This window comes from Lissotriton vulgaris, chromosome 9 (genome assembly GCF_964263255.1).
Source record: "Lissotriton vulgaris chromosome 9, aLisVul1.2, whole genome shotgun sequence".
Lineage (NCBI taxonomy): Eukaryota > Metazoa > Chordata > Amphibia > Caudata > Salamandridae > Lissotriton > Lissotriton vulgaris.
Genome location: NC_141697.1, coordinates 373,237,513 through 373,256,005, shown reverse-complemented (window position 1 = coordinate 373,256,005; position 18,493 = coordinate 373,237,513). Strand labels below are relative to the sequence as shown.

Here is an 18,493-nt window from a genome sequence, read left to right as displayed (position 1 = left end):
CCATCCATCCATCCATCCATCCATCCATTTGTTAGACCCGGGACCCTGGCCGGCCAAGACTCGCGTCGAGGTCAGTCAGGGATCGCCAGTTCTAAGTGTCAGGGCAAGGGAGTCACACGCCAAGATAACCCCTCACTCGCCCTCTAGGTAACGTGGCGCGAGCAGTCAAGGCTAAACTTGGAGGCGATGTAAGTTAAGTATTTGCGCACGCACCCCAGCAACAACACCCAAGGCCCACCACAAAGAAACACTCCACACAAGGTTATGTAAAAATAGCCTTTGTATTATAAAAATATACATCAGATAAAACACACATCTTATTACACTGTGCCAATCAGGCACGGGCGGAATTTACAAGGGATATTTGTACAGGACAGGGTCACTTGAACCACTGTCAAGGGTATCAACACTTTTAGCAGCAATACTTTCAGCACTTTAGCAATACCTTCAGTAATAAAGCAATACTTTCAGTAATAGCACTTTAGCAATACCTTCAGTAATAAAGCAATACTTTCAGTAATAGCACTTTAGCAATACCTTCAGTAATAAAGCAATACTTTCAGTAATAGCACTTTAGCAATACCTTCAGTAATAAAGCAATACTTTCAGTAATAGCACTTTAGCAATACCTTCAGTAATAAAGCAATACTTTCAGTAATAGCATACAACCAGTAATTACTGGTAACAGGGCCTCCCTAGCACCACCTGTACCTAGGGAGAAAACAACCACCTACACGTCACACTACCTGTAGGGGTGCAAAAGCAACACACATGATGTCGTAACATTCAGAGGTGTAAAAGGACAAAGAGAACACATGATGAATAATCTACCCATTCAGAGGTGTAAGCAAAACACATGATGCCGTAACATTCAGAGGTGTAAAAGTCACTAACTCTCTCCCCAAACTCACCAGTCACCACCTGTGACTTGTCCCGGTGTCCCAATGTCAGGGCCTAAACGTGGCAGTTGTCCACTAAGTGCTGGACAACTGGAGCAGGGAAAGTTAGCACAAAGTTGGAGCCTCACTGGACTCCCAGGCAAGAAATGACCCCCTCAGAGCCTCTCTCAGGCTTTCAGACCAGGGGGGGGGGGGGGGGGGCACTCGAGCCTCTCAGGGCTCGCCAAGCGAAAGGGCAGGCTGGAGCCTCTCTGGACTCCCAGCCAATGGTGCAGCCTCGCTGGGCTGTGGGGTCCCTCTCTCTGGGGACCCGGGGTACGGACAAATGCTCCTCAAGAGCCTCTCTCAGCTCTTCATAGGTGCGCCCACGAGCCTCTCTGGCTCGCTAAACAAGGACTGTGCGGGACGCTGGAGCCTCTCTGGGCTCTTCAGTACACAATGCCCCCGAGCCCTCAGGCTCCAAAAACACCAAGGCGCGAGGTCGCGCTACAGAGAGGGGGCGGGGCGGACACCGGCAATGTGTCCCGACGCTCCCCCCCTCCCCTGCAGGCACCTGCACTCACCGGGTTTGCAGCGGCGGCGGGTCTCTCCCGCTGGTCCAGGCTCCTCTTCACCGGCGGTTTGGCAGAGGTCCGGGGCTCCTCTCACTCGGGAGCCTCGGTAGGACGTGCAGGCTGCTTCCTGCTTCTCCGCCTGGCCCCGTCACGCTGCAACTTGCCTGGCTTCCTGCCTCGGGTGTCCGCCAATGGCAGCGCGGCCCCGAGCAGGGAGGCGGGCACTTCCGGGTCGCAATTGGCAGCGGCCCGGCAACGTTTTCCGAGCACTCCGGGCTGCGGCGGTGAAACACGGGGCAATGCCGGGTGGGCACCGGCCTTCACGAACAAAGCGCTCCCAAGCGCTATAAAGGCCAGTAAAGCGCTCCCAGCGCTAAAGTGGCAAATAAAGCGCTATTAAGCGCGGGGTCACCACAGAGCGCTCTCAAGCGCCAAAAGGCAATACAAAGCGCTCCCAGGCGCTGGGGGCTAATAAGCCCAGCAAAAGTTCCTCAGGGCAGGCAGGGGGGCAAGGCTGGGCCAGAGCCAGCACACTGGGTCTCCAGGCAGGGAGACTCCCCAAGTGGCGGTCCTTCTGGCCCCAGCAGCAGCAGCAGCCCCCTCTGGCAGGATTCCAAAAGAAGAACATTTTCAGTGGGGACACAGCCCCTTCTTATACCAACAAATCCTTTGTTACAATGTGCAGGGTGGGGGGAAAACCAGTCGCAGCTGGTTCTGGAGCACTCTTGATGGCCCAACCACCCATTCCTTTCACTGGGGAGGCTAGGGTCATTAGACACACCACAGGGGGGCGGAGCCAGCATTGTGTGGGGAAAACCCAGCCCATCCAGGACACAGGTACACTCCTCCCACACATCACTCATGCTAATCTCCCACTCACCACCGGGCAGACCCATCCAGACTTCCTGGAGCCTGGCATGCCAGCCAGCTCCAGCCAATCACGCTCCAGCACCCTCACTGCACACATATCTCAATGTCCAGAAGTAGCACTTCCCAACTAGACACACACATGCCGCAGACACCATCTTGCAGCATTCACTCTCCCGAGTTCAGGCATACCAAACTCGAGCCTGCACTCCCCACGCATCAGGAACTACCAGGGACACACACATTCCCCATGCATTCCTATGGGAGGGCAGGCCAGCCATACTACACGCACGCACTTTCACTCTGGGACTCAGGGGAAAGTGCGCAGAGACCCAAAAATCACTGACACAGGGTCACAAATAAGGCAAAAAGTCTAGGGGTGAACCTGCCCTGCGGGCCAAGTCCAACACCATTCATCCATCCATTCATCCCCCCACTCCATCCATCCATCCATCCATCCCCCCACTCATCCATCCATCCATCCCCCCCACTCCATCCATCCATCCATCCATCCCCCCCACTCCATCCATCCCCCCACTCCATCCATCCATCCCCCCCACTCCATCCATCCATCCATCCATCCCCCCACTCCATCCATCCATCCCCCCACTCCATCCATCCATCCATCCATCCATCCATCCCACTCCATCCATTCACCCCCCCACTTCATCCATCCATTCATCCCCCCACTCCATCCATCCCCCCACTCCATCCATCCATCCATCCCCCCCACTCCATCCATCCATCCCCCCACTCCATCCATCCATCCATCCCCCCACTCCATCCATCCCCCCACTCCATCCATCCATCCATTCCCCCGCCCCACACTCCATCCATTCCCCCGCCCCACACTCCATCCCTCCCCCGCCCCACACTCCATCCCTCCCCGCCCCACACTCCATCCCTCCCCGCCCCACACTCCATCCCTCCCCGCCCCACACTCCATCCCTCCCCGCCCCACACTCCATCCCTCCCCCGCCCCACACTCCATCCCTCCCCCGCCCCAGACCCATCCCTCCCCCGCCCCACACCTCATCCCTCCCCCGCCCCACACTCCATCTGGATTATGGGAACGGCCTTTATGTAGGCATCTCTGCCTACAAGCTTCGGAGACTTCAACTTATTCAAAACCAAGCTGCGCGTCTCATTCACAGGCTCCCCAAATCTCACTGCATTACCCCTCTGCTTAAATCCCTTCACTGGTTGCCCATTTCCCAGCGTTCCTTATTCAAGCTGGGCTGCCTGACCTTCATGGCCCTTGCTGGCACTGCTCCAGTCTTTGTTAATTCGAAGATCCGTGCCTATGTTCCCAGCAGAAGCCTCCGTTCCTCGACTCAGGTACTCCTGGATGTACCCCGCTTTCGGAGTAAGAAACTAGGAGGCATGAGGTTCTCCACCCTTGCCCCTCGCTTTTGGAATGCTCTCCCTTTCACCATTAGGTCCATCCCCATCTATATGGACTTTCGCAAAGCTTTAAAAATCACCTCTTCTCTCTAGCTTTTCCTTCCCAGTACCTCTCCGCTCTCCCCTCTGTGCTGTCAACTCATAGCGCAAAGAAACCGCTGGGTGTTAGAGTGCTCAATAAATTCTTTCAACTTCATCCCTCCCCTGGCCCACACTCCATCCCTCGCCCACACTCCATCCCTCGCCCACACTCCATCCCTCGCCCACACTCCATCCCTCGCCCACACTCCATCCCTCGCCCACACTCCATCCCTCGCCCACACTCCATCCCTCGCCCACACTCCATCCCTCGCCCACACTCCATCCCTCGCCCACACTCCATCCCTCGCCCTCTTGCCCTGCCTCTATCTCTCACCCTGCCTCTATCTCTCGCCCTCCCACTATCTATCTACCACCCTCACTATCCATCGCATCACCACAGCATCACTCAGGGGCCCCACAACATCACTATGCGCTACCAGAGCATCACTGAACGCCACAGCATCACTCGTCGCCGCCACAACATCATTCAGAGCCACCACAGCATCAATCTGTGCAACCCTTCAACAACAACTGATTCAAATTTGTTCTCTCAATGTTTCAAACTTGATTACAAATGTCACAAAAAAGTTAATATTTCACTTCTGTTCTTGTATTTTCATCACAATAAAATACACTAAACATAATCTTCCAAAAAGTTATTTGCAAAACGTTAAGCTATTGCCATTATAAATTACAATAACTTTTATAAGTATTAAATATTGAAAAAATACAACCCATTGTTATTTTTAATATTAATACATCTAAGTCATGTAAATACAACACATATTGCATTACAAATGCTATAGCTGTCACGTTTACAAAAGTTAACACTATTGGCATTCAAAATGACAAAGTTATTAACTTCGCTATTTTCAAAACAAAAAAAAACAAAAAAATTGTCATTTACAATACTAATACCTCTAACTTTACTAATGCGAGCCCTATTGCATTGCAAATGCTTGTCTCCTGTATAGTCATTTACCTCTGACAGAGCTTTGCAGCTCAGAAGTGTTCAAGTCTTGATTCAGACTGGGAATTGCCCACCATCTAGTCCCCTTCCCTACCATGAAAATGTGTCCTCCTGATTCGACTCCTTGCCCTTGTGATGGCCAGAGTAAGCAAAGCACTGTGCACTTCATGCTGTTCTGTGGTTTCTATGCTGGGTTTAGAAGTTACTACTTAACCGCATCGCTGCTGCGGTGATTTTTGCGCTGTGCTGGCCCTTTGTGTACTACATTGTTCATGACGAGCTCAGCTCGTCATCAGTACACGCCACCCGTGGGTGATGACGAGCTGAGCTCGTCATCAGCATCGAAAGGGTTAAAACCAATTGCTTGCGTACAGCAATGGATCACATATTGCTGCCCAAAAATATTTGTCCGAACTAAATGATGCTAGAGTTTGTCGTAATGTAGCACTATTTATTTCAAATGCAATTAATATAAGTAAAATTATTGTTGTACCGACATAGCGATGACCCTAATATGATTTTAAACTGACATTGTACTCCTTTTAAACATTTAAAGCTTTTTTTAGACATTACTCATTTTGGCTCCATGTTGTATACCAAGTGTCACCCTATATTTTTTGGTCTTTTACAATTGGAAACTACTCATGTGCAATGTATTCAGCTTTTTACCTATGTACACTTTGTTGGTTGTTTTACATATATAGAATCAAGTTTTTGGATTGGATTTGATTTGACTAAGTCTTGATAACTCAATTATCTACTATTCCCCAGAGATGACAGGAACTAGTATATAAAATATGTGTCTGGCACAAACACTCTGATTTTGGTAATGTGTTAGTCAAGAGAACGACCAAAGAATGGTCAGAAAGGAGAGAAGAGAGGATGACGGACACTGATAAAGTCATGCAGTTAACATTACAGTACATCTGAACTGTTGACCCATTACTCTAGAAAAAAACTCTTAAAAGTTCCTATCGAAAGAATATTACAAAAGAAGCAGACAAAAAGATTTTGCAACAAAAGCCTGATCTTGATATAGGGAGCCATTAGTCTAGACAGTGACGTCTATTAAGTTTGTTTCTGTCTAATAGATGTCTAATTTTGACACTTGATAAGGCCACTGAGAAGTGAGGAGATATATCAAGATATCAAGGCAAAAAAGTAAGTGGGGAATTCTTCAAGCACTGTCTACCAAACAAAACTTCAAAATAGGCAATGCAGGAACCAATGATAAGTATAGTCCAGAAGCTGCGGGGAGTCGGATCAACAGGACTCATACGCTGAATATTAAGGATCTCGGAGTAGGGTTTTAAACGTTTTTTTAGATGAGGATAGACCTAGTTCAGACAAGAATGGAAATGTATCAAATAGAGTTTTCTTAATATATCCCTTGTTCAGATACGTGCCAGACTTGGCCATTAAATTAGGGGTTATGGAAAGTAAAATGGGAGATTAATGTTTTTTTTTTCATTAATCAAAAATGGTAAAGGTTCTACGGCACTCTTTGGAATACCTATTATCTGCACATAACTATGTTCTTTGTGTTTTGCAATGTATCTTGTTTGATTTCTGCTTTAAATACACAATAAAGGTTTAAGAAAAATACAAATAAAAAAACTAGCCACAAGTTGCTGACTATTTTGGTATCTTCAGTCCGAGAGTTTACATCACAGTGATGCAAGGCGTTGTTTGGGGATGAGGCTAAACTTCCAGTTGGGACAACAGCCCAGATAGTAAGCAATTACATGAGCTCTCATTCGCTCAAGTTCAAAAACGTACAGGCAAAACGGACGTCGCTCCCATAGACTGAGGAGCAAAATACCATTCAGGACACATTCAACTTAGTGATGAGATGTTCTGTACCGGAGACCAGAAGTACTACTTGTAGATGGGTTACAAGAAAAGGGATCAGGTGTCCAACTTGTGGAACCAGAAAGGGTTTAGCTTCCACCTTCCACAAGTGACAAAGTTCTTGAACAAACTGCTCAAACACTGACGAAGCACTGCAACATGGAAGAGTTCAAGAAAATTGTACTTAACTTTTGTAATGCTTTTTCTGGTAGAGATTCTATCCAACGTCAAATTTCTCACCTTAGACTACTCCCCAGGGATAAGATTGGATCTGGAAAATGTTGAGTAGTACCTCTATGCACCGGTAGGTGGCATTGAGAGACTCATAGTTGACACTGCCAGCGTCGAAAGTTTGTGACTATTTATTTGCCAAAAGCACGGAGCCACGATTGTATGGTGTGCAGATGCTAAGAAGATCTATTGGATGAAGAGCCCATTTCACAGAGTTGGGAAGATAGAAGGGGCCTGTGATAAATCTGCTGTTCTTGAGTCTCTAACAGGAAAAGCATTACGAAAGCTAAATAAATTGTCCTTCTGACAGAGACTTCTAACCACAGATTCCTCATCTTAGGATAGCCAAGCAATACCTGCCCAGAGGAGGGTCTGTGAGCAGGCTTAAACCTAAAAGTCTCGAAGGACCGAAAGGGCAAAATGCTCATTTCGATGGACCGGACTGTTAGACCTGTCTGTTTTTTTTGCGTAGTCCCTCCAAATTATTATTTATTTTGTCCCCTTTTAGCCCCTCATACCCTTAATAATTTTTGTCCACTGACTTTTTCTAGGTGTTGGTCAAGGGGATAGGTGTTCTTTTCCCCCCTCATAGTTTTTTCACCTCAGGCCCAGAGGCCTGTTCTGACAGGAATAGTTGGAACCACAAAATGGTGGCTACCAACTGCCCTAACTGCCAAACCCAGAACTTGCCCATAGACTAGTATAGGGCGTTCCAGAACCTTCTGGTCCCTTCTGGACCTCTGAGGGTCAGCCTATAAAAGGCGGAATGCTGGGCAGCCATTTTGTCTACCTGAGAGAGTCAGCTGGAGGACAGGCTGTAGCTTAAGGTGGGGGTAGGCTAGTCAGAGGTTTGGGCCTATTGATTCACCACCCTTCCTCCCTTGGGTTACTTGACCTATCCCTGCTGCGTTGAATGGCTGGAGACCCTGGGCGCCTGACTAACCCCTTGCTTAAAAATAGTGGGGTGTAAACAGGAGAAGGAGACTGTGGCGCTGTGGAGCGCAGTCCTCTGCCCAGTGGAAGGAACTCTGAAAGAATAACCCTCATCCCTTGACACCCGCCTCCATCCAGTTTTGCGCAGTTTTGCGTGGTAAAAGGACTTTGTAGGGTTAGGAAGTGGGAGCTGACGTGAGAAGAGACCCAGCGCTGTTTCCTACCTTCCTGGGTGTGGGGGAAGGCTGGTGCCCTTGTGTCCCGGAAGGTCCTGGCCGGACGTGCAGTCGGCAGATCCCCTGATTTCCTTGGGAACTGACGAGGGGTGAGGGGTGCCGGCTTCCCTGAGGCAGCGCCGCCTCAGCTGTGTGCAGGACCCCGGGGGCCCTGGTCGCGTTGCTGTAGTAGCGCTATTGTGGAGAAGGAGAAGTTGGGACGAGACACTGTCCAGGAAGCGCCTTCGCGCATGCCCCGAGTGAGGAGGAGGTGAGGGGCAGTCCCTGTCAGAAGGCGCCATCGCGCATGCCCAAGACGACGCAGCTATCCCCGGAAGGAGGGGCAAGGAAGTGAGCAGGCCCGAGAAAGAGTCGCGTCCTTCCCTGTATGCCTGCGCAGTAGGCGGCGGCGCCGGCGTGGGCGTACCGCGCATGACCGAGGGAGAAGTGTCTTTGCCCGACCGGCGCTGAGGTGGAGCGCCAGGAGCCACAACAGCTCGTCAGCGTGTTCCGCCTTTACTTCCCGCTCGAGCGCCACCCCGAGGAGTTGGCCCGAGCAGGGAGGGAGAGTTAAGGGACCCGGTAGCGGCCTGGGGGCAGTGTTATAACCGCTGTTTCCTTCCGCTCGAGCGCCACATAGAGGAGCTGGCCCGAGTGGGAAGGGAGAGCTGAGGAGCCTTCAGAGGCGAGAGAGCCTTTCCCACCCTCGGTTCCTTGGCCATATCGGCTGCTATTCCCCCTTGCTTCCGGCGCAGGACGATTCCAGCATCGACACAATTACAAGTAAGGAGGTGAACTGCAGGGGGAAGTGGCGCTAGAGCCTACAATGGAGTAAATTAGACACTGGTCGTTTCCATCCCTGTTCAACACAAGTTGGGGAGTAACATAAAGGAACCTGCTGGTTAAGTGAAGGCATAAGTTCCTCACAGAGATTGCTGGTCTCTAACTAAACTTCTGGTTAAACTGAAATTCCTCATTGAAGTCAAATCTGGTCAATGTTGGGGTCTGAATAAATGTATTATTGATGATAAATACTGAAATAAGTTAACATCTCTGAAGGTAGAGCTACTGATTTCAAGTCATCTAAATGTAATGTGATGATAATTTAATAGTACTGTGTTTTTGACATTATTTGGCAATTTTAAACGTACTGGTTCTTTTCCTGACAGAATGCATTATATTGAACTGTGAATTCTAGTACCAAGAGAGCAAAGAGATTATTTTTATAAACAAGTACTTATTTTCCTAACAAATTGGTGTAGTGTCCTTTTTAAGTGTTATTGCGTGGATTTACTGCTGGGTGGTTTGCAACCTTCACACTTGTGCCTCTAGAATTGCATGTCTTGCCCTAGGCCAGGCTACCCTAGGTGACCTGACATCCCAGGTTCCAACACGGACTGTCCAAGCAAAGTTTGTGAACGTGTGGAGTTCTGCCCAAGTAGCAGCCTGACAGGTGTCCAGGACAGGCACTACAAGTGCTAACGCACTGGTATCTGCTTTGGATCTGGTGGACTGAGCGTGCAAGCCTTCAGGAGGCTACTTCTTTGCCAATGCATAACAGATTTTTATGCAAGGCAAAATCCAAAGGGAGATGGTCTGATTCTGCAATTCCTTGCTTTTTTTCACTCCAGCTATCACAATGAAGAGCTGATCATATATCAAGAGTTCTTTAGTATAATCGATGTAAAAGGAGAAGGCTCTTTTAGGATCTATACAATGGAGTCTCCCCACCTCTTTGGATGGATGAAGTGGAGTGAAAAATGTCAGCAGTGTGATGCTCTGCCAGATATAGAATTGGGTCACCACTTTCAGCAGGAAAGAAGCGTAGGTCTGAAGAAACAGTTTGTCTGGATAGAAGCTGGTGTAGGAAAATGCTACTTACCAGTATGCATCTGTTCTTGGCATGTAGAGCTGCAGATTCACACACTATGCATAGATCGCCATTTGGTGTTGGGCTGTTTGTTATTGTTTTGGAAAAGTCTTTGGAAGTCACAAGATAGGTGACTCCTCCTTTGGACAATAGTGCGCATGGGCATCAACTCCATCTTCAGATTATTTTTTCGCCAAGAAGGGAAACAATGGAGTTTTGTGAGAACAGAAAGATGTCCATGCATGTTGTATCTAAATAGGATAATACTGGAACAGATATAGGTAGCCGGGGAGGTTGGTGGGCGTGTGTGAATCTGCAGCTCTACATGCCAAGAACAGATGCCTACTGGTAGGAAGCATTTTCCGTTCGAGGCACATGAGCTGCAAATCACACACTATGCATAGATTACATAGCAGTACCATCCCTTTAGCTGCTTTGCAATTATCATCTAAGGGAATGTTTCATAAAAATGCCATGGAAGCCCCTATTTCGCGAGTGGAATGAGCTTTAGGGGGAATAGAAAGTGTGCGTTTCTCTTTGTGATCGCAAATTCGAATATATTTGACAATCTACCTTGCAATTCCAGACTTTGATATGGGAATGCCTTTATGTGGTGGTGAAAAGGAAACAAAATGCTGTTTTGTTTTACAAAAACGTTTTTTCTTTCAATGTAGTAAAGAAGTGCTCTTTTGACGTCTAAAGTATGAAGAGCTCTTTCTGCTACTGTTTGTGGTTGCGAGAAGAAGACTGGCAACTCTACAGATTGGTTGAGATGGAAGGGAGTAATACCCTTTGGAAGAAATTCGGGTTTGTCCCAAGAACCACTTTATGATGGAGTTGTAAAAATGGTTCATGAATAGTTAGTGCCGGCAGCTCGCCGACTCTTCTGAAAGATGTGATAGCTATAAGGAAAGCAACTTTCCATGTAAGAAATTGTGGCTCCCATTTATGCAGAGGTTTAAATGGAGGACCCATTAACCTAGTGAGGACAATGTTTAGATTCCATACTGGAGAGTGTAGTACCCTGGGAGGAATTATTCTTTTGAGGCCTTCCATAAATGCTTTAATGGCAGGTACTCTGAATAATGAGAGATGTTGTCTATTTTGCAGGTATGCTGCTATGGCAGCGAGATGTAACCTGATTGATGTGTGAGCTAGATTACACTGTTGAAGCTGTAGTAGGTAACATATGATGTTTTGAACAGACGCATTTGGAGGATTGATTGCGTTATTGATAAAGGATATTGTAGCAGGCTCTAGTGGTGGGGCGTCTAGCTTCTTTGATTACATTCATACTATCAGGTGGAAGATTTCGGTACCCAAACTCCAAGATCTCAGGAGCCAGATCGCTAGGTTGAGCTGTGCTGGATCTGGCTGTGTGATCTCTCCATGGTTCTGGGTTAACAGTTGTGGGGAGAGATGTAGCTTTTGGTGGGGAACTACTACTGATAGTTCCAGCAAGGTTGTGTACCATGGTTGTCTGGCCCATGTTGAAGCAACTAGGATCAGTGTTAGTGACTGTTGTTGAAGCTTGCGTACCACTAATGGAATGAGTGGGAGAGGCGGAAAAGCGTAGGCAAATCAGCCTGACCAATTCATCCATATCGCAGTGCCTCTGGACAATAGGCGTGGATATCTGGCGGCGAAGCTTGGGCATTTTGTGTTTAAATGTGTGGCGAAGAGATCTTTGTCTGGATGCCCCCACATTTGGAAAAACAGTTGAAGGACGTGTATATGAAGTTCCCACTTGTGGATTTGTTGTGCTGACGACTTAACAGATCTGCCATCTGATTCTGTATTCCTGGAAGATGTTCGGCTAAGAGGAATATGTTTTGAGGAATTGCAAATCTCCATAGGCTCTGAACTAGTTGAGAGAGCTGTAGAGTTTGTCCCCCCTTGTTTTTGTAGATAATACGTCGTTGTTATATTCTCCGTCCAGACTAAAACAGCTTTGTTTGATACATGTTTCTGGAATGCTTTTAATGCCAGAAATATTGCTAGTAACTCCAAGTGATTGATGTGGAGTAGCTTTTGTTGTGGTGCCCACCTGCCTTGTATGGTGTGATGTAGTAGATGAGCTCCCCAGCCGGTGAGCGATGCGTCTGCTGTTAACACGATTTGTGGAACCAGCTCTAGGAACGGTCGCCCCTTTGGAAAGGGTTTGAGTGTTCCACCACAGCAAAGAGTGATGTGTGCGCCGTCTACCAACACCGGATCGTTGGCTGACCTTGAGCTAGGTTCCACTGACGTACCAAGCATTCCTATAAGGGGCGCATCTGGAGTTTTGCGTCAGGAACTATGAATATGCAAGAGGCCATCATCCCTATTAGTTGCATAAACACACGAGTGTTGTGGATAGAATTTTTTTCATAAGTGCTTGCTATCCTGGCTGGATTGGGATATGCAAGGCCTTTTGAGGTGTCTATTGTGGCACCTAAATATTGTTGGTTCTGGGATTGTTGGAGGCGAGGCTTTGGGTAATTGTTTGCAAACCCTAAGTCGTGGAGTAGTCTGATTGTGGTGTGTGTATGACGTACACACTGAGTATGTGACATGACTTTTATGAGCCAGTCGTCCAAGTATGGGAAGACATTAGTCTGTTGTCTTCTTAAATGGGCTGCTACCACTGCTAGACATTTTGTAAATACTCTGGGTGCTGTGGTAACTCCAAATGGATATTTCCTGTGAGCAGGGTGAATGGGAAAGTGGAAGTGGGCGTTCTTGAGATCTTAAGTGGCAAGGAAATCGCCTTGTTTGAGTAGGGGAAGGATTTGTTGAAGAGTGACCATGTGGAAATGGTCTGATTGTATGAATAGGTTTAATGGTCTGAGGTCTCAAATGGGCCTCAGGGTACCATCCTTCTTTGGAATCAGAAAGTACAGGGAGTAAACTCCTGTGTTTTGATGCTGAAAGGGGAACTGGCTCTATTGAATGTTTGTGCAGTAGGGAAAGCACCCCTTGTTTTAGAAGTCCTAAATGTTCTGCTTACATTGGACACTGTCTGGGTGGTATATTGTGGGGAGTTGCAGTGAGCTCCAGGTAATAACCAGAATGAATAATTTGTCTCACCCACCTGTCTGTGGTGATATTGTTCCAGACAGGTAGGAACTGGGTTAATTGTCCACCGACTGGAGTAGAATGGTCCAGGGGAGAGTGACGGGAAGTCATTGTTTTGAGGTGGTGGCTGTACAAGTATTGGTAGTTTTGCCCCTACCTTTGCTGTTATTGCCCCCATAGCCTCCTCTGTAATAACCTCTGGTAGAGGAGGTTTGCATGGGACTTTTGTATGAAGTGGAGGCATTATCAGAGTTGAAGCCTCTAGAGGCGCCCCTATAAGAGGATCGACGAAAGGAACTCCTGGGAGCTTGCATTTGCAAGGCTCCCATTGATTTGGTGGTGTCAGTGTCTTTTTTCATCTTTACTAAAGATGAATCTACCTCAGGTCCAAATAAGTGTTGTTCATCAAAGGGTTGGTTCAGTATGGTAGTCTGAACCTCTTGTTTAAACCCTGATATCCTTAGCCAGGCAGGTCTACATAAAAGGACACAGGTGTTTATGGCTCGGGAGGCTGTATCTGCGGCATCTAGAGCACAGCGAATGGAAGTATTAGTTATTATTTTACCTTCCTGTATAAGATCATGGGCTTTTGATTTATATTCCTCTGGAAGGTGTTGTATTAGGGTCTCTAGCTCATCATAGTGCGCCCTATGGGGCAGCTTTGTACTTTCTCTATTCTAGGGTTAATGACTCAAACTAACTCGCTCGGTGGGGTGGGGAGGGGGGGGGTCGACATCAGTACTTACGACCTGTTGCCCCAGAGTGATGTCTTCGACGTCGGAGTGCTCGGCATTGCTGAAGGTGCCTTCTTCCGTCTGCTCCGGTACATCGATGCCTTCCTGGAAGATGTCGTCCGGTATAGATGTCGATGATCGAGCCATGCCTCTTTGAGCTCGACGAGCTCTGATGGTTTTCTTGGAGAGGAAAGAGGCACAAGCCGGACAGTCTTTGGCCTCGTGTTCAGGTGAAAGGCAGAGGTTACACACCTAATGCACATCAGCATGTGGAAACATTGAGGACATTTCTTGAAGGGAGTCCTTTCCATGAGCCATGAAGGCCTGATGGTGCAGCTAAGCCCGAAGGCCTGCTTCGACGACTGGAACCGAAGTAAAAGTTTGTGAAGATGCGCATCGAAAGGGAAACGCAATTGAGACAATACCGAAGAATTGGGTATGGATTGTGGGTCAAAAGTTAACTTGGTAATGATACCAAAGTGGAACGCATGGAACACATCCGAGCCCGATGGCGTTAAAAAAACAATCTGAAGATGGAGTTGATGCCCATGCGCACTATTGTCCAAAGGAGGAGTCACCCATCTTGTGACTTCCAAAGACTTTTCCAAGACAATAACAAACTGCAAACATCCAGGCCCAACACCAGATGGCGATCTATGCATAGTGTGTGATCTGCAGCTCATATGCCTCGAACAGGAGGGTTAACAGACAGAGCTTGAAGCTCGCTTACTCGCCTGGCATACATGATTGCCACTAAAAAGGATGTCTTAACCATCAGAAGCCTTAAAGGTCAGCTCTGCATGGGTTCAAAAGGGGAACACATATGAAAAGTTAAGACCAAATTAAGGCCACATTGGTTCATAACAAAAGTGGTAGGTGGGAAGAGATGCTGTAATCCCTTAAGCAAACATGCCACAATGGGTGACTGAAATAAAGAGGGCTAACCCGGCAAATGTAAGATGGCCAAGATAGCAGACAGGTAACCTTTAACAGTGCCCAGCGGGCAAGGCCTTGCTGGGCTAAAGGATAACACAAACAACAACACCTCTGACACGGAGGTAACAAGTGGGTCAACTTGTGAGGAGCAGCAAGACACAAACTTGTCCCAAATGCAGGCGTAGATTGTCTTTTTCGAGGGACGCCTGGATGCCAGAATAACATCACATGTTTTGGAAGGAAGATTAAAGACATTCACCTGTCTCCGCTCAATCTCCAGAGATGAAGGTGGAGAGAGTGAAGGTTCAGTGCAAGAGGCTGCCCTGCTGCTGTGACGAGAGATCCTCCAGAGGGAGCAGCTTGATCGGAGGTCTGTAGTATCGTGTCTGGGTGGCAAATTCCCTGTGCCCAGTTCTGAGCCACCAGGACGACTTGGGCTTAATCTGTCCGGATCTTCTTGAGAGCTCAGGGCAGGAGTGTTATTTGCTGAAAGGTGCACAGGAGTCCTGAGTTACAGTCTAAGAGCAATGTGTCTCCTAGCGAGAGTCACTTTGGAAAACTCAACACTCAATACTGCTGACATAGAGCATTCTCAGAGGTATCTCACAGATCGAGCCGAGGTTCTCCCCATTCTTGCAAGTGACCTTGTGCCACCTCCAAATGCAGATGACATTTGTGGTGTGCAAGACATCGACACCTGAGTTAGTCTGCCTTGGTGTTCAAAGATCCTGCCAGGTGGTGTATGACCAGGAAGAGGTCCTGATGTTCCAGCCATGTACAGAAACCTTCAGGCACAGGACCCATGACCCGATTGTACCCTGAATGTTGCAATACCACATGGTGGTAGCTACTGTTTGTGAACATTGGGACCAATTTCCTTTCATGGATTGGAGGAAGGCTTTCAATGCCAAGCAGAAAGCCCTCAGCTCCAGTAGGCTAATAAGAACTGAGATTCTGCTGGAGACCAGAAACCTCGGATCTCCAACCTCTCCCAGGTGACTCTCTCAACCCAGAAGTGATGCATTGGTCACCACTGTCACCTCCAGGTGGGGAAATAAGATGGGTCTGCCACTTGAGTCCAAAAGCAGTACATCAACCACGAAGGCAGCTATTTTGCTGTCTTCTCAAAGATCTGGAACAGGTCAGGGAGATTACACTGTGCTGTGTCCACTGGGATTTTGGGTTCCATTATAGAGCCTGCATGTGCCTTCTGGCTTGTTTCACCAGCAAGATGGAGGAGGCCATCAGACCCAGCACCTTAAGAATCAGCCTCACAGAGATCCAAGACTGAGGCTGAAACATCGGGATTATTGCCCAAATGTCCTGGACTTCTTGCCCGAGAGGCTAAGCGTGGAACTGCACCATGTCCAGAATGGCTCTGATAAAAGGGAGCGTCTGTGAAGGAGTCCTATGTGACCTTGGCATGTTGATAGTGAACCCTAACAAATGAAGGTTTGCCGTAGTCTAAAGGTGGGTGACGACTGCCGGGGGCAACCTCGCCTTTAGCAGCCAGTCATCCGCACATGTGCTGCAACCACTGCCATCACTTCCCTGAACATCCGACTGGCACTGGTGAGGCCAAAGAGGAGTACAGTGAACTGGAAATCCCCCTGTCCCACTGTAAACAGCAGTTTGCGCCTGAAGGCCTGCAGGACGGGAATGTGGAATTACATGTCCTGGAGGTCCAGCACTACCCTCCTGTCACTGGGATCCAAGGTAGACAGGACTTGAGAAAAAGTGAGCATCTTAAATTTCTCTTTCCATAGAATATTCGTTGAGATGATGAAGATCTGCTATACAAATTGGAGCACCCACTTGTCGGAGGGTATTGCTTTCCATTAGGGAATGAAGTGCCTGAGCCTCCTGCCAACGGGATGGGTGTGCTGTGTTGAAGGCCCATTAAATAAGTTTGGAGGCTCTGGATGCCGAAGGGATTGGGGACAGAGCAGTAAGCTGGGTGGGTTTGTGGAACTTCAGCAATAACACCCATCTGCCTGGGATGAAACTTGGACACCATGTTTTATGAGAACTTTAGGTTTGCCTGAAGCATGTTGTCAGGTATAAAATGCAATGTAAGGATTTTCCATATATGATGCTTGAATCTCTCCCACCACTATACTCTTAGTAAAAAATCTCCTTGATGCCAGAGTCCCATATAAGAAAGTACAGATCTAAGTACTGCATCAGCACAGAACGTTTTGACATGCGGCACACCAGCAGAGCTCCCAGTTCCCATCTTGGTACAGGTCTCCTAACTGGGGCAAACATTTGCACCACAAGCTGAACGAATAGGGTTCCAATGGTCTAGGAAGCTAGCGCGGGTGAGGTCTGCAGAAGGTTCTGTGGTGCTCTACAGAAGTACACTTGAAAGTTGTAGTGAACTTATTTATGTGCAGTGTTCTGAGGTGGAAAGATCATTCACTCACCAGTTGGACAACCAAAATCACCCAGTTTATACAAACAAATTGGTTTCCTCAGCACACGCTAATGTCAACATGTATTACATAAATAACAGATATCAACAATTCTTGTCTTTCTTTGTACTCGCTAGTCAAAGCATACCCACTGGGACGACAGAAGGCTGCATGAGCAACACTCGGAAGGCAGTAATACAGATGGCAACAAATAATAAGGGATAATACTTACACGATTGGGAGAGAAAAACTAACCAAGACAAGGAACTACTTGGGGAAACCGGGACAGAATTACAACCGGTTAAAAGAGAACACTAACCATACCGACAAAACAGCCCAGAGGAAGTCACGGCAACCTGTCATGGGCTAAGAAATATGTGTTGGCTACAAAGAAGCTAAAAAAAGAACTAAATAAGAACATATGAGAATAAACCAAACAAATATAAAGAAAGACAAGAATTGTTGATATCTGTTATTTATGTAATAAATGTTGACATTAGCGTGTGCTGGGGAAAACAATTTTTGTATACACTGGTCTAGTACTTTCCTTCAGGTAGACAGATGCAACTGGTAGATAAGGAAGCAGTTTGTGTGGTGTGCTCAGTACTGTATTCAATCAGGTCTCAAAGCACCAGGTGAAAAGGTTTCATTTCTGGCCATTTGTTATGAAGATTTGAAAGAGCCATGCTTTGAGTTGGCCAGAAAATCCATGCCCCCACTAGAAGGGATAGGTAATAAAACTCCACGAATGCTGAATTTATGTTAATAGGTGCCACATGCTGGGCACTGGAAACTTATCCAATCTCTGCTCTGCAGATAACTGGTTACTGGCATATTAAAGTGTGGACACCTCGAAAGGCAGAGTTTGCTTGACGCACTTTGAAGCCACCAATTACATCTAGCAACTGCACTCCAGCAATCTCCACATCTAGTTGTGCAGCAGAAGAATCAGTGCAATACACAGGTGATTTAGAAATAGGGAGATCTGGAGTACCAAACGACTCAAATCACAGAATGATTTCTGGAACAGATTAAGTAGGCAGGGGTAAAGTAAAGCATCAGTTTGGATTGGACAATTTTGCTTAAGAAGCAAATGTTTTACATATTGTAACACATTACTCGTTTCTCTTGCTTTCAATGTTCTAGTTTGTGGCTAAGCCAAAGCATGTTTAATGCCTTAGGAGCCAGGCCTGATCAAGACAAGAGTTGCAGTTACACCATAAACTAAAAACAAGAGGGAATGTATATGCCTCACTGTGCCTCAGGGAGGTGAAGAAAAAAAAAAGAATACACCAAGGCAAGTGTGGCAATAAAGAGAAGTACCACTTTCCTATCTAAATCGGTGTCCTTTGAGTGTTCTGTGAACGTCCAGTCTTTTGGCCACCAGCTACCACTGTATATCTCATGTAGGAGAACAAAACGAGTATTTAAGGATTTTTTCTGGTCCAGTTCAGTTAACTGACACCCAAGGGCTTAT

The 18,493-nt window shown here is 47.3% G+C and overlaps 1 protein-coding gene across 1 annotated transcript in view; it reads right to left on the bottom strand.

Annotated features, from left to right (window-relative positions):
• PAPOLA (poly(A) polymerase alpha) overlaps positions 1-18,493 on the bottom strand; it is an 829,479-nt gene that overhangs the window by 56,442 nt on the left and 754,544 nt on the right. The window lies entirely within an intron of this gene.